This window comes from Physeter macrocephalus, chromosome 1 (assembly GCF_002837175.3).
Source record: "Physeter macrocephalus isolate SW-GA chromosome 1, ASM283717v5, whole genome shotgun sequence".
NCBI lineage: Eukaryota > Metazoa > Chordata > Mammalia > Artiodactyla > Physeteridae > Physeter > Physeter macrocephalus.
Genome location: NC_041214.2, coordinates 113,180,425 through 113,192,856, shown reverse-complemented (window position 1 = coordinate 113,192,856; position 12,432 = coordinate 113,180,425). Strand labels below are relative to the sequence as shown.

At 37.4% G+C, this 12,432-nt stretch overlaps 2 protein-coding genes across 8 annotated transcripts in view; one reads left to right on the top strand and one right to left on the bottom strand.

The window, feature by feature from the left end:
* The window catches only part of CMSS1 (cms1 ribosomal small subunit homolog), a 380,724-nt gene that overhangs the window by 173,057 nt on the left and 195,235 nt on the right, over window positions 1-12,432 (top strand). The gene's annotated exons all lie outside the window — the stretch shown is intronic.
* FILIP1L (filamin A interacting protein 1 like) overlaps window positions 1-12,432 on the bottom strand; it is a 304,847-nt gene that overhangs the window by 162,320 nt on the left and 130,095 nt on the right. Inside the window, exon 2 of one of the 3 annotated variants that reach the window (XM_055085903.1) lies at window positions 65-190. The exons of 1 other annotated variant lie outside the window; for it this stretch is intronic. The gene's annotated coding sequence lies outside the window, so the exon portion shown is untranslated. Of the gene's footprint in view, window positions 1-64; window positions 191-12,432 lie in introns of those variants that run through there. One more of the 3 variants, XM_055085904.1, reaches the window with a different exon arrangement.

Sequence of the window (12,432 nt, the reverse complement as noted above, 5' to 3'; positions counted from 1 at the left end):
CGTGTAGGGACAGGAACCTGAGTAGGCTGTAGCTTTGGGCTAGGTGCCTTCATCAGGGCCTTACCTGTGGAATCATTGAAAGGTCTGAGGTAAGGTCTAGGGCACCCAATAACTCTCCAACTGCTGAGAGCAGCCCTCTCCCTGCAGCATCATTCCCGTACGAGAGGGTAGAGTAGCTTCCTAGTGTCCACTGAAAGAAAAACATACAACGTGAAAGTTGTGAGTTTAAGTTTTATTCAGGTTCTTCCTGAGGACTGTAGCCTGGGAAACAGCCTCTCAGATAGCTCTAAGGAACTCCTCCCCCAAAATAGGGGAGGAGACAGATTACTGCTAATCACAAAGAACAGATATCTGAAGTCAATGATTTTAGTACTTTTCTGTGTACTTTTCTATGGGAAGATGCAAGAATCTTGGGTCATTGAAATTCCTCCTGAGATATGCATCTTAACTAAGGGCCTTTTACCATAGCACAGAATGCCTCAATCTGTTTTTTTCCAACCTGAATTTCCCTCAGGGCGCAGTGGGTTGAGATTCAACCCTTCATATATCTGGATGATGAGCAACACTATTCCCTTTTTTTACACTAGCATGAATGAATGAATGAATAATCACATTGGGGTCACTGAATTTTGGTCATCCTAAAAAGCCACCTGTATACTCTTTTGGTAGGTCTTGTACAAGTTTAATTATGTAGACCTAGTTCCTGGCCTAGGTGTATGTAGACAAGATGGAAACTGTGAATTAGGCATATAACTAGCACACCAACAAGGAATATAGTGGACAAATGGGTAAAATGGTAAAATATAGATAATACAGTCCAGCTAAGCAGTAAGTGAATCAGTGCAAATGTTATTAATGAGAAGGGACCTGGTTCTGACAGGAACAGAATAATATTGCAGAGACATAATAAGCATCAATGAATATGCAAAGCATGGGAAAATATGTCATTCAGACAAGTCTTTTAATTGGCTTAAAAAATGTGGTAAGGAATAGGAAGACAACCAGTCTTAACTTTCCCTGAGGTTGAAATAAACTTGACCCAATGGAGTTCCCTAGTCCTGTTCATTTGCTGAGTTGACTTATATTCCAGGGATTTGCATGTGGAAAACTCATGCCAAGGCAGGATTACCAGACTGTAAATTCATCAAGAAGCCTGATGATATCATAAACTGTGAGAAGCCAATGTCCTGCAGCAGCATCAGAAACCTCCCAGTTTGATTTAGCACTGGTAATCCATTTTATTCCCCTCCATTAGTTATGACAAAAATAACAGATTGGAGACACAACCCCATTTTCTGCCTCTAGTGCTGTCTGCTGCTGGGCACAGCTGCTCCCAGTCATTCTTTCCAGTGTAAATAATGGTTCATGTTTCCAGGGCAGTCGCGAGTCGTTTCTGTGCTAGTGAAATGAGCCCATGTCACCACCCTGTTGGGGAAGATTGAAGGTATGGGTGAAGCCAAGGAAATCCATAAGAAAGCCAGAGCTGCATCCCCTACCTAAGAGATATTTTTTGCTCTGGAGGACATTTAGATGTTAATGTTAATTATGTGAATTTTCTTGAGTGTGGGGCAAGAAAATTCTATCACTTACATCTGTCTGATGCAGGCCTTTTACTTTGGAACTTACTATTTCATGTTAGATGTAAATAAAGAACTCCTTTGTTGTGAGAGGGTATGTTACAAGGCAGTAAACACTTCAGCAAAGAGCATCTTTTGATCTTCATGCCTTTGGCAATAAAAGCTGAGAGCCAGAAACAGGCCAAAGAATTTGGGGCAGAGACCACTAAACGCTTCCCTTTTATCTATTCACAAAATTAGGTGCAGAACTATAGGAGTAGTGGATGGAATGACAATTATTAAGAAAGTTGAAGGGCAAAACGAGGCCACCCGAAAGATAAAGCTGAAGTTTGGATTTTGAGATCTGTGTTAGAATTCAGTGAATTTCATGAGAATTTAGGAGCATTATGTAGACACAGCATAAAGGAAAGAAATTAAAATGTTCTATCTCTCTCTCTCTTCCTGTGGTCTCTATAGGAATTAGTGGGTGTGTTAATAAATTTTAAATACTCATTTGAGAATTCCTTTTTAATAAGAGGTCAGTGGGTAGACACTCATTTTTATGTGTGTGCAAAGTTATACATTTCAAAAACTGGTCTTCTTTAATGCCTTAATTCTGCAAATCCCATTTCAATATGCTTACTAATTCAGTCTCTTTCTAAATATTAAACCATAATATATTCATAAAAACAAATCTAAAATATATAAGTACAAATACATATGTAAATTCTTTTTTGTCTTGCTTACTTTCACATTTTAAATTGTATTGCCAGGTCTTGGTAGACATCTAATATCTGCTTTATTATATGGAACTTATCAGAATCTCCCCTCAGGCCTTATAGAATTCATACTCGCATCCTGTAGGTAACTAATAGACTGAAAAGCAAAACCCCACCATGGTAAGGGAGATAATGAACACACTACACACTTGATGAGAGATGAATGGACTTATACTTAAACCTCTTTTTAAATACACATCTTTCCCAGTTTTGGTAGCAGTGAGGGAGACAGAGATTTGTGATGCAGGTATCCTGTCCGATGTTCAGTACCTCTTTTCTGAGGCCTGGTTTTGTGGTCTGGGGTGGAGGTAGGGAGCAGATTAGCTCAAAGTTTAGCTCTCCTTGACTGATGATGTATAATTGTTAAATAACTTTTAAGAGATCCTACATACTTTCTCATTTTATTTTATCCCACAGTTTCTTGTAGTCTACATACAGTTCCAATAGCTGACTGAATTGCTCTGTGACAAAAGGAATCTGAAAATGTACTATATTCCTCCCAAGCTTTAAGACCAAGAAGGTCCTGTGAATATTTTTCAGAGACAGATTGGGGGACTGTGCTCCATCTTAATGGCCTTTTAATTTGAAAGTTAAACTCAGTCCTTCTAATGGCTTGTAGGTATTGGACAATATGAATATTTCCATTGGATAATATGGAGAGGACAATTTATCACTGAAGGACTTGTCGTTTTTATCTTAGCTGAATCAGGTGCCAGTATATACAGTTTGCACTTTCAAGCGCAGGTTGATTTATTATGGTGTGGACCTGCAGTTTTTAGAGGGCTTTATTAAACTGAATTTTTTTGGTAACTTTAGTAAAGTCCATTTTTTTACCTTGTTGACTTTAAAGTTATCGGTGTCAGGTCAAACAAGTTAGAAACAAGAATAAACCCCCAAATTTGGAGCAAAGAGCCCATTATTTTATGACATATAATAAAAATTCATTCAATTTTATTCAACAAAAGATCATAATTTAGCCCCTCAGGAAGCAAGACGAAGTAATGAGCGCATGAAGTGAGCTTCAAGGAAATGGACAATGAACATTTCAGTGTTCTCTTTCCCACCTGTGGGTATGGGCTCTGGTGCCTGCCACACCTGGGTGGATTTAGCACTGCCACTTCCTAACTCTGTAACATGGGCGTGTTGTTGGACCTTTTTGAATTTGCAAAACCAGAAAATGGTAGCACACTCGTGCTTTGTTAAGATGAGTTCATGAGATAAGAACAACAATCAGTAATTACAATTAATATTATTGAGTGTCTGCTAATACTCCAAGGACTGTGCTGGACATCTAAGATGAAGCCAGTGAAGCCCCTTTCACATAGCAGGGATTCAACTTCTACCTACTTCTGCTCTTCCCCATCCCAAGTTTACCAGATTCCTTAGGCAAAAGGGATTTTGCTTATTTGTTCATGTATTCTCCCTTCATTTGCACATCTATTCAACAAATACATAATGAATTCCATCTAGTTCCAGGAACTATTCTAAGTGCTGGAGATACAGCAGTGAGTGACCAAGAGAAACAAAGTCCCTACTGTTGTACATTCTAGCACAGGAGACTGACAATGAACAGGCAAATATATTTAAAATGTTATATGTCATGTAGTAATAAGCGCTATGAAAAAAGAAAAATAGAGTAAGCAGATAGAAAGTGATTGCAATACCAGGAGGCATGGAGGAGGAAGAAAGTTCTATTTTGAATAGTATAATCTAGGGAAAGAGACATTTCAGCAATCTTGAGTATGAAAGTCATTCCAAAAGTAACATTCTTGCTCAGATGTGGAAGTCAAATATGCGGTGAGTTGTAGAAAGAAAGGTTAGAAAAATCAACAGCATACGTTAGTGCATATTTTCTTTGGGCTAGTATGCAAACAGTAATACAGTGTCTCTTTTAATAAGTATAAAGCACTTACAAAGTAGAACATAGTGAGGCTATATAAGTTTGTGCTGTTGTTAGTCTATTTGAGGAGAGTAAAAAGATACTGTGACCTACATACACTACTCATTTCTGCTTATAACTAAACAACAATCATACAGAAAACATACATATAGAATAGAATTGTCTGGTAATGTGGTGTTGTCTGTTTATTGGATGTTTTAGGTAAATTATTAAGCCATGTCCAAGACAAATATATAGACACCATACACTTGGGAAAAGTAACTCCTCAAGGGAACTGCAGCCAGATTACTAGTAGGACCCTTGCTGGACCTAAGCTTGCCTCCGAGAACAGTCTTAGCCCAGTGATTTTCTTTCAGCACTTTAAAGATGTCTCTTGATTGTCTTCTGGCTTGCATAATTTGTGACAAGAAGTTTGGTACAATCCTTATGTTTGTTCCTCTCCATATATAGTCTTTTCTTTTTCTGGCTGCCTTCAAGATCTTTTCTTTATTTTTATTTTTTTATTTTTTATTTATTTTTTTTAATTTATTTATTTTTATTTTTGGCTGCCTTAGGTCTTTGTTGCTGCGCGCAGGCTTTCTCTAGTTGCGGCGAGCGGGGGCTACTCTTCATTGCGGTTCGCGGGCTTCTCACTGGGTGGCTTCTCTTGTTGCAGAGCACGGGCTTTAGGCGCATGGGCTTCAGTAGTTGTGGCACGCGGGCTCCGTAGTTGTGGCGCACGGGCTTAGTTGCTCTGCGGCATGTGGGATCTTCCCGGACCAGGGCTCGAACCCGTGTCTGGCAGGCGGATTCTTAACCACTGCGCCACCAGGGAAGTCCAAGATCTCTTCTTTATTTTTATTTTCAGTAGTTTGAATATATGATTTTGTAATTGTTGTTGTTTATCCTACTCAGGGTTCTCTGGGTTTCTCGGACCTGTTGTTTTATGTCTTTAATTATTTGGAGGAAAAATCTGACCATTTTCTTCTGTTTTGTTCTCTCCTGTTCAGAAATTTTCTCTGGTTTCCCACCCTTCCCCCATCTTTCTCATGAGCACCTGGTGGCGAGTGGGTTTGAACGCCCTTGTGATTGCAGCTCCCAAGAGTCCTGTACTCTCACTCTAGCCTATACTTGTCCTTTAGCAATTTCTTAAATATTTAGCTGACTTCTTAACTGCTTATAGTTCCTGGTGGGTGTCTCTTGCTCTGTGTTCTGCCACAAGTGAGCCAGTGGACAGGTTCCAAATTGCCTTGGAGGAACCTGTCCCTTCTTGGATTTCAGGCTGGCTGTTTACCCTGTTACCTGAGCTCTCTGGACTCAAGTAAAGTTATGTTTTTATGTTTTATTCTACTTTTTCTTCTTTTTAGGGTGAGTGTGACATTCTTTTCAGCTGTCTGTATGCTAGGTGGAATTAGAATCCTAGTCCAGTGGTTTTTAAATTATTCTACAAATATGCTTCCGGAGTTCCACAAACATGTGATTCAAATTTTATTTTATAAATATTTTAACTGTCTAAAAATTGTAATAAAATAAATTACACTAAAATGTCTTATATACCAAAGTCACATTGGAGAACTATCAACTTAAATAACTATGTTGCTCTGTTAACTTTTTTTTTTTCAGACCTCATGAAATCTTCTGCCACCACTCCACACTATCTTTGAACGTCTGGTACCCATGGCATTGATTAGGGAGGGTGTGGCTTTGCATATCCAAATTCAGCCCTGTTCCTGTCTACACATGTAAAATTGCAAAGGCAGGGCTAACTATTGCAGGCACATATACACAGCAGTCAGTTAAATGCCAGGCAGTGTCAATGACACCTGTCTTCACTGTACACCAGTTAGTTATGCAGGAAAAAGTGAATGGCTAGCATGCTGCGTCATGACTTTATGTTATTAGCCCATATTGTTCTTTTCTTGATTTATTATAAGGCGTGTAAGCAGTTTTTAAATATTTCTAATAATTCTACTTGGAAAAAAATTCTTGCTATTCCTGTTTCAAGCCCTTGGATCAATTTCATTGAAGGCTTAAAAAAAAAAAACACCTTTGAAACTACTTAAATCAAACTTTTCTTAACACTGTGCAACAAAAATGAAATACAGAAATAAGTAAGATGGAGGTTTAGGATAATTGAAGTATGTAACTATCATCTTACAAATTATAAATTTTTATACCAAAACAGCCTCATTATGAACACAATTAACTTAAAACTACATCATACATTTAAATGTATGAGATAAATTTTTAAGTCACAACTGCTTTTGTCTGTTTATTTATTGGAGTTCTGCATAATATTTGGTTTTCAAGAAATAATTCCACTGCCAAAATATGCCTGCCCCCCAAAATAAATTTAATTTTCACTGATTTAATGGAAAGAATAATAATATTTATTAGCAAACACTTAAATAGAACTTACGGGTCACATACTTTTCTAAGCATTTTACATATATATTATTTAATTTAATCCTTATATTAATCCTATGAAGTAGGTACTGTTATCACCCCTATTAATCAGATGAGGGAAACAGACACATGGTATATGTGAGATAACACAGTTAATAAAAACAAACCCAGGATTCAAACCTAGGCAGACTAGTTCCAGCAATCCAGTTTGGGATTCAAACCTTGAACCATGAACTGTACTGGTAGTTAGAATGTTAGAGTGGAAGGCTGAATTCATTGTGAAATTTTATTTCTTTTCCTATAGGATATATGTCTCTCTGTGTGTGTCTCTCGATCTCTCTCTTTTTTCTAGCTATACTTGATTTTTCCACTTGTAGATTAAGTGATAATTGTGTTTATTACCCTTTAGGATGCAATGAGACTTAATACATTAAATATTTTTAAAAGTGCTTTAGGGGTTGGAAAGTAAAGGCCAAACGACTGTAACATAATTGTCGGAAGCAGGGTTGTTTTGGTCTGTTCCTTTTTTTTTTTCTGAGTAAATTTAAGATATTGTATGTATCAACAGTCTGATTCATTTCACTACCTCCCCTTGCTACTGTGGACATTTCCATTCATTCTTCATTGAACATATTCTCACTGAACACTCACTAGTTGCCAGAGGCACTGAGCAGCAAGGCCTGGAAAATTAAGTAGCTTAAGACATGTTCCCTTACTAGTAGGCATTCCCTGCCCAGGTCACAGGTCTTGGTGCTCACGGTTGAGGCGTTGGGTGTGCTTATTAAGTGATAGTCAAAATCTTTTCTGTAGAAGAAAAGTCCCTAAGGAATAGTATTTAATTTGAAGGGTTATAGTTTTGGGGTTGGGCTTTTTTAAATGGAAAAATATTTCCAGGATGAAGAAATTAAGGAAAGTGCTTTTTTTTTTAAAGTAAATTAGCATTTCAGTAAAGCCAAGTCATTGAGAATCATATTAAATTAAACTGTGGATGATTGGGACTTGAAAGGACTTTAAAATTATTCGCTTTTGAAATATGCCTATAGGTTTTATTTTTGCTAAACATGGTAGAATGGAAAGGAGAGGAAGCCACATTGCATCTCATGATGTCAGGTATTCCTTTGTAGCTCTAGACATCTTCATTCTGAACGTCAGCTGGTGGTTTATCCTTGATATAAAACATCACAAAGTAGTCAAAAATGAACACTTTCATAGAAAGCTATATTTTGCATAGAACACATTTGAAATCTTCCCATTTTAGGATATTGGACTTGTAAGCTTAAAGTTCATAAGGTTTAGATGGTAATAATAAAAATAAATATATACTTAGAAAAATCATTTCTTTCAAAAGATTGGCCTTATTATTTGGTATATACAGCATAAATTAAAGACACTCTAAACATTTTTAAGAAACTTCATTCATAATTTGACAATTTCTTTCTACTGTGAAACATGCCTCTTTGTTGGCTAACATTTTGCATAGGAAAATTTTGCTGAAATATTTTCCCAAATAATGATAAAGAAACCTAGCTACATTGTGAAACCTTGTTAAATGAATGAAAAAATTGAGTATTTTTATGATAGTGTGATTTGTTACTGTAGAGCAGTTCAGAATTACTTGTGCTAAATACTAAAACCTCAGTTAGTTTTAGATAAGAGCAGTGTATGTAGCATCTGTTACTTCTAGTGGGCTTCTGAAAGTCACTTCTAATTAAATGTCTGGCCTACGAGCACTAATGAAAGTTATCCTGATGAGGTTTCATATGAGGTAGGGACCAACAGAATTTGCCATATTGATGACAACCTGAATCCAGGGAAGCCAGAGATTGGACCTCTTGAGTTGAGATTAAATGTTTACCAGAAGCTCCACACCAACCAACCCCAGTCAACAAATGTCAAGAGAGCTAGTTAAATGTTGAGATTTGCTGCTGTTTCTTCTTTTCTGGATAGAGAGAACAGCATGGGCACTGGCATGGAGGGATGAAGCAACCTGGCATGAACTGTACACGGTTTCATTATAAGGAGCATAGGGCTAGATGAGCGGTAGGCAGCATAGCATGGAAAGAAGGTATGTCACACAATGCAGCTGACCATCCCAGAGACAATGGGAAGCCAGGGAGGAGATTTAAACCAGAAAATAACATTAATGGCTTCACATTTTAGAAAAGTCATTCTAGCATCTAAGTGGAGGACAACTTAGAGGGTAGAGAGATCCAAGGCAGGGGAAGCAAATTAAAGGTATATTCCAGTGGCTCAGCATGATATGATGAGAGCCTATAGGCAGTAGAAGTGGAGTCAGAGAGGAGGAGGTGGACGGATCAAATATGAGAGATGCTAAGTAAGATAGTAAATATACCTAAATAATTTGTTTTCATGGGATTTTGCCTTTAAAAGGAATAAAATTTTTTGGGGTTTCCATGAAATACATTTCAACAACAACAAAAAATAGTTGATTTTAGCATAGAGACGCTAAAATGTATGTCACAAATGGTATAGTTTAACTAAGTTCATTTAACTTCCAAATTTTATCAGAAAAATAATAGAATGAAATCGTTTGAATGGAGCATGAGACTGCTGAGATCAGAACTGTTGGGTGGGTTTCTTTATGGAACAGTTAACTTACTTTGATGGCCTAATCGTAGCCAGTCATTTACAAATGTGGATGGAATAAGAGGAATCCATTACCATTGCTAGAAAGCCAGTTCAAAGCACATAATATGCATATATACATTATTAACCTAAAAGAAAAAACTGCAAGAAAAATGGAAATAGGCCAAATTTTCCATGTACAAATTATATCAGCTGGTCCTCTTTAAAATTAATATTCCATTTTGAAGCCGCTCATAATTCCACCTGCAGCCATCCTTTACATAAAATAAGAAATAGACATTTCAAAAGAAAACACTTGTTTAGTCCCTACCTCTGGAAGATATTAGAAATAAATTCTTAATAGTAAAGCATTTAGAATTTACATACTCAGAATAGAATCTAAATATGAAATGCTCTCTTCAGTAATTCCCTCTACCAACCAAATTCATCAGAATGGAAAGATTCTAAAGATGTTATACCATGTTCACTTTTCTAATAGGATAATTTCTTTGTGGAAACTAAAGTTCAAGGTGATGAGCCAGCATTAGAGTCTAGATGTTCATAAGTAGAAATGGTTTATTTTTCTCTCCCTCTTTTTTGTTTTGTTTTGTTTGTTAGTTCAATCTCATGAGAAACAAGAGAAAATTCTTCAGAAAATTCCATTTGAAGATGGTAATGTTTTAAAAAGGGAAAGATTAAGTCTGTCATTGTGTGTTAAAACATCACCTATATACATCAATACAAAACTCATTAATTAAAATATTGTTAGCTTTTTATTCTTGCAGCCAACATTTATGGAACAATGATGATATCCATAGCACTGGTCTAGTGCTATGGGACATGAAGGTGAATGGGACATGGTTCCTGCCAGCCCTGAAAGAGGGCACAATTTAGTTGGGAGACAGGCTCACAGATAGCTATTATATAAGGTTGAATTTGTCTAGAGGCTGGAAAAAAAAGAAATACAGAGTACTATAAACGGTGAAATAGTAAACTCATTTGTGGTTGGGGGAAACCAGAACATTATCTTGAAGAACTTGGCATTGAATTTGAACCTGAAGGGATGGAGGGATGGGAAGGAAGTATTAAAGCAGCATTGGAGGAAAGGGAATTCTGAGCAAAGATTACTTAGAAATTGGAAAGCAGAGAATATGTCTTAGAAACGATGAGAAGCCTACTTCAGATGAAGCAGTAAGGATAATAAAGTGAGACTTACAGTACCTTATAGCTGTCTTTGGAAGCCTTTGGAATTTATTGGACACTCAGAGCAAGTTTAACTAAAAGGTTAAGAGTCTAGGAGCTAGAGACAAATTGCCTGAGTTTGAGACCTGGGTCTACTAAATATTAGCTGCGTGACTTTGGACAAGTTACTTAACCTCTCTGTGTCTCAGCTTGTTTATCCATGATAAGAGATGAAATTCTTACATCAGGTATTTTGAAATTCAGAATTTTTAAGAAAGATTATATTGTATAGTAATTAGATGTGTTAGATAACTTCCCCAACAAGGTCTCAGGCAGTGCCTCATAACCGACACATTTGTCTTTTCACAGCAGGCAGTATGGGAATTTATAAGTGGAATAAAAATGATACATAGCCTTATATGCATTCAATTCAGTTTTTATCCAAATAAATTTGTTACAAACTAAGGAAAAACTACTGGCTTTCAGTGCGTTTTAGATCTCAAAATTACGGATAAGGGGTTGGGGACCTGTAGCAGTACCTGTAGCAGTACCATGGTGCCAAGCAGTACCATTCTCTTAAGGTTGTTGTAAGATTCGAATAAGGCGATGCATTTGTAGGGCTTGGCTCCCTACCTGGTACTTGGTAAGTGATCATTGTTACTCTTTCTGCATTACTAGTTACAAGTGACATGGGAGAGTGACATTTCCAAGGTCTCTAGCTAGGCAAGAGTCAGGCAGTTGAAAGCATTTGACACTGGTGAAGTACATACTATGTTTGCTGGACAGTTGCAACCCTTCCAGCCAAATGAAGCATAATGAAGGCATGAACTTTGTTGAATAGTGAGACCAAAAAGATAGTGGGCTTGCTAAGGAGATATAAGGGTGAGGGAGGAGGCAAAAGGGACCCCCAGGTTTGGGAAACAATTGACCTCTCGTGTTTGCATGGGTACCGTGTCGGAGCGCTGTCCCGTGCATTGCTTTGGTGAGCCTCACAAGCACCCTGTGCTGGTGTGTGGTGCTTGTAGTTTTTTGACACCTGACCCTAGTCCTTTCATACCTCCTTACGTTTAACCATGTTGCCTCTGCTGCCCCAACACTAACTCTGCCCCTACCCTCCTGGCCTACTCCTACTTAATCCTTAGGACTAAGCTTGAATGTTACCTCTTCAGTGAAGGCTTCCTTAAATGATTTAGGAAGAGTCAAACTCTCCTTCCTCCATCCAGACTTCTGTGGCACCCTTACCTGTCACAGCATTTGGCACGTTGCCTTAGCTCCTCGTCTGTGTGTTCTGTCTCCCCAGTCATTCCCAGTAGTAATCCCAGCACCCTCAATAATACATAACTGTCATTTAAAACAGATTTAATGAATGTTTGAATCCCTACTTTCCAAGTAGAAAAGTCAGAATATTTCAATAACTTGTCCAACATTGTGCAGTTTGGTTGGAATTGGGGTTTAAACCAGGTATGCCTGATTCTAAAATCCATGTTATTTTCTCATCTTCACCTAAAGGAGGAAAAAATGTGTACAGATGTTTATTTATGCATGTACAGGTGTAAATACTAGTGAAGATACATGAGAGGATATTACAAAGCCAAGTATAATGTTTTTTGCATTGTACTTTCTGGACAAATACAATATGCCCTTTTAGTCATTTATAAATATACATAAATAGAAGTTTATGCTTTGCAATAGTTGTTTCATTTTTCTTTCTTTTTTTTTTTTTGGCCTCTCCACATGGCTTTCAGTATCTTAGTTCCCCGACCAGGGATTGAACCCGTGGCCCCTGCAGTGGAAACCGGAGTCTTAACCACTGGACCACCAGGGAAGTCCCTGCATTAGTTGTTAAATAATCCTGTTTCTGTAAATCTAATATGATCATTAGTTTAAAACAATGTAAAGAAATGGAAAGAAGTTGGTAAAAACCACCCAAGATCCACTACCCAGAAATAACCTCCTATAAGATGTTAATGAGCTTCATTCTAGATGGTTCTCCATGCATAAAGACCTATGTTCATAATTTACAGAAGTTGGATATTATGGTATT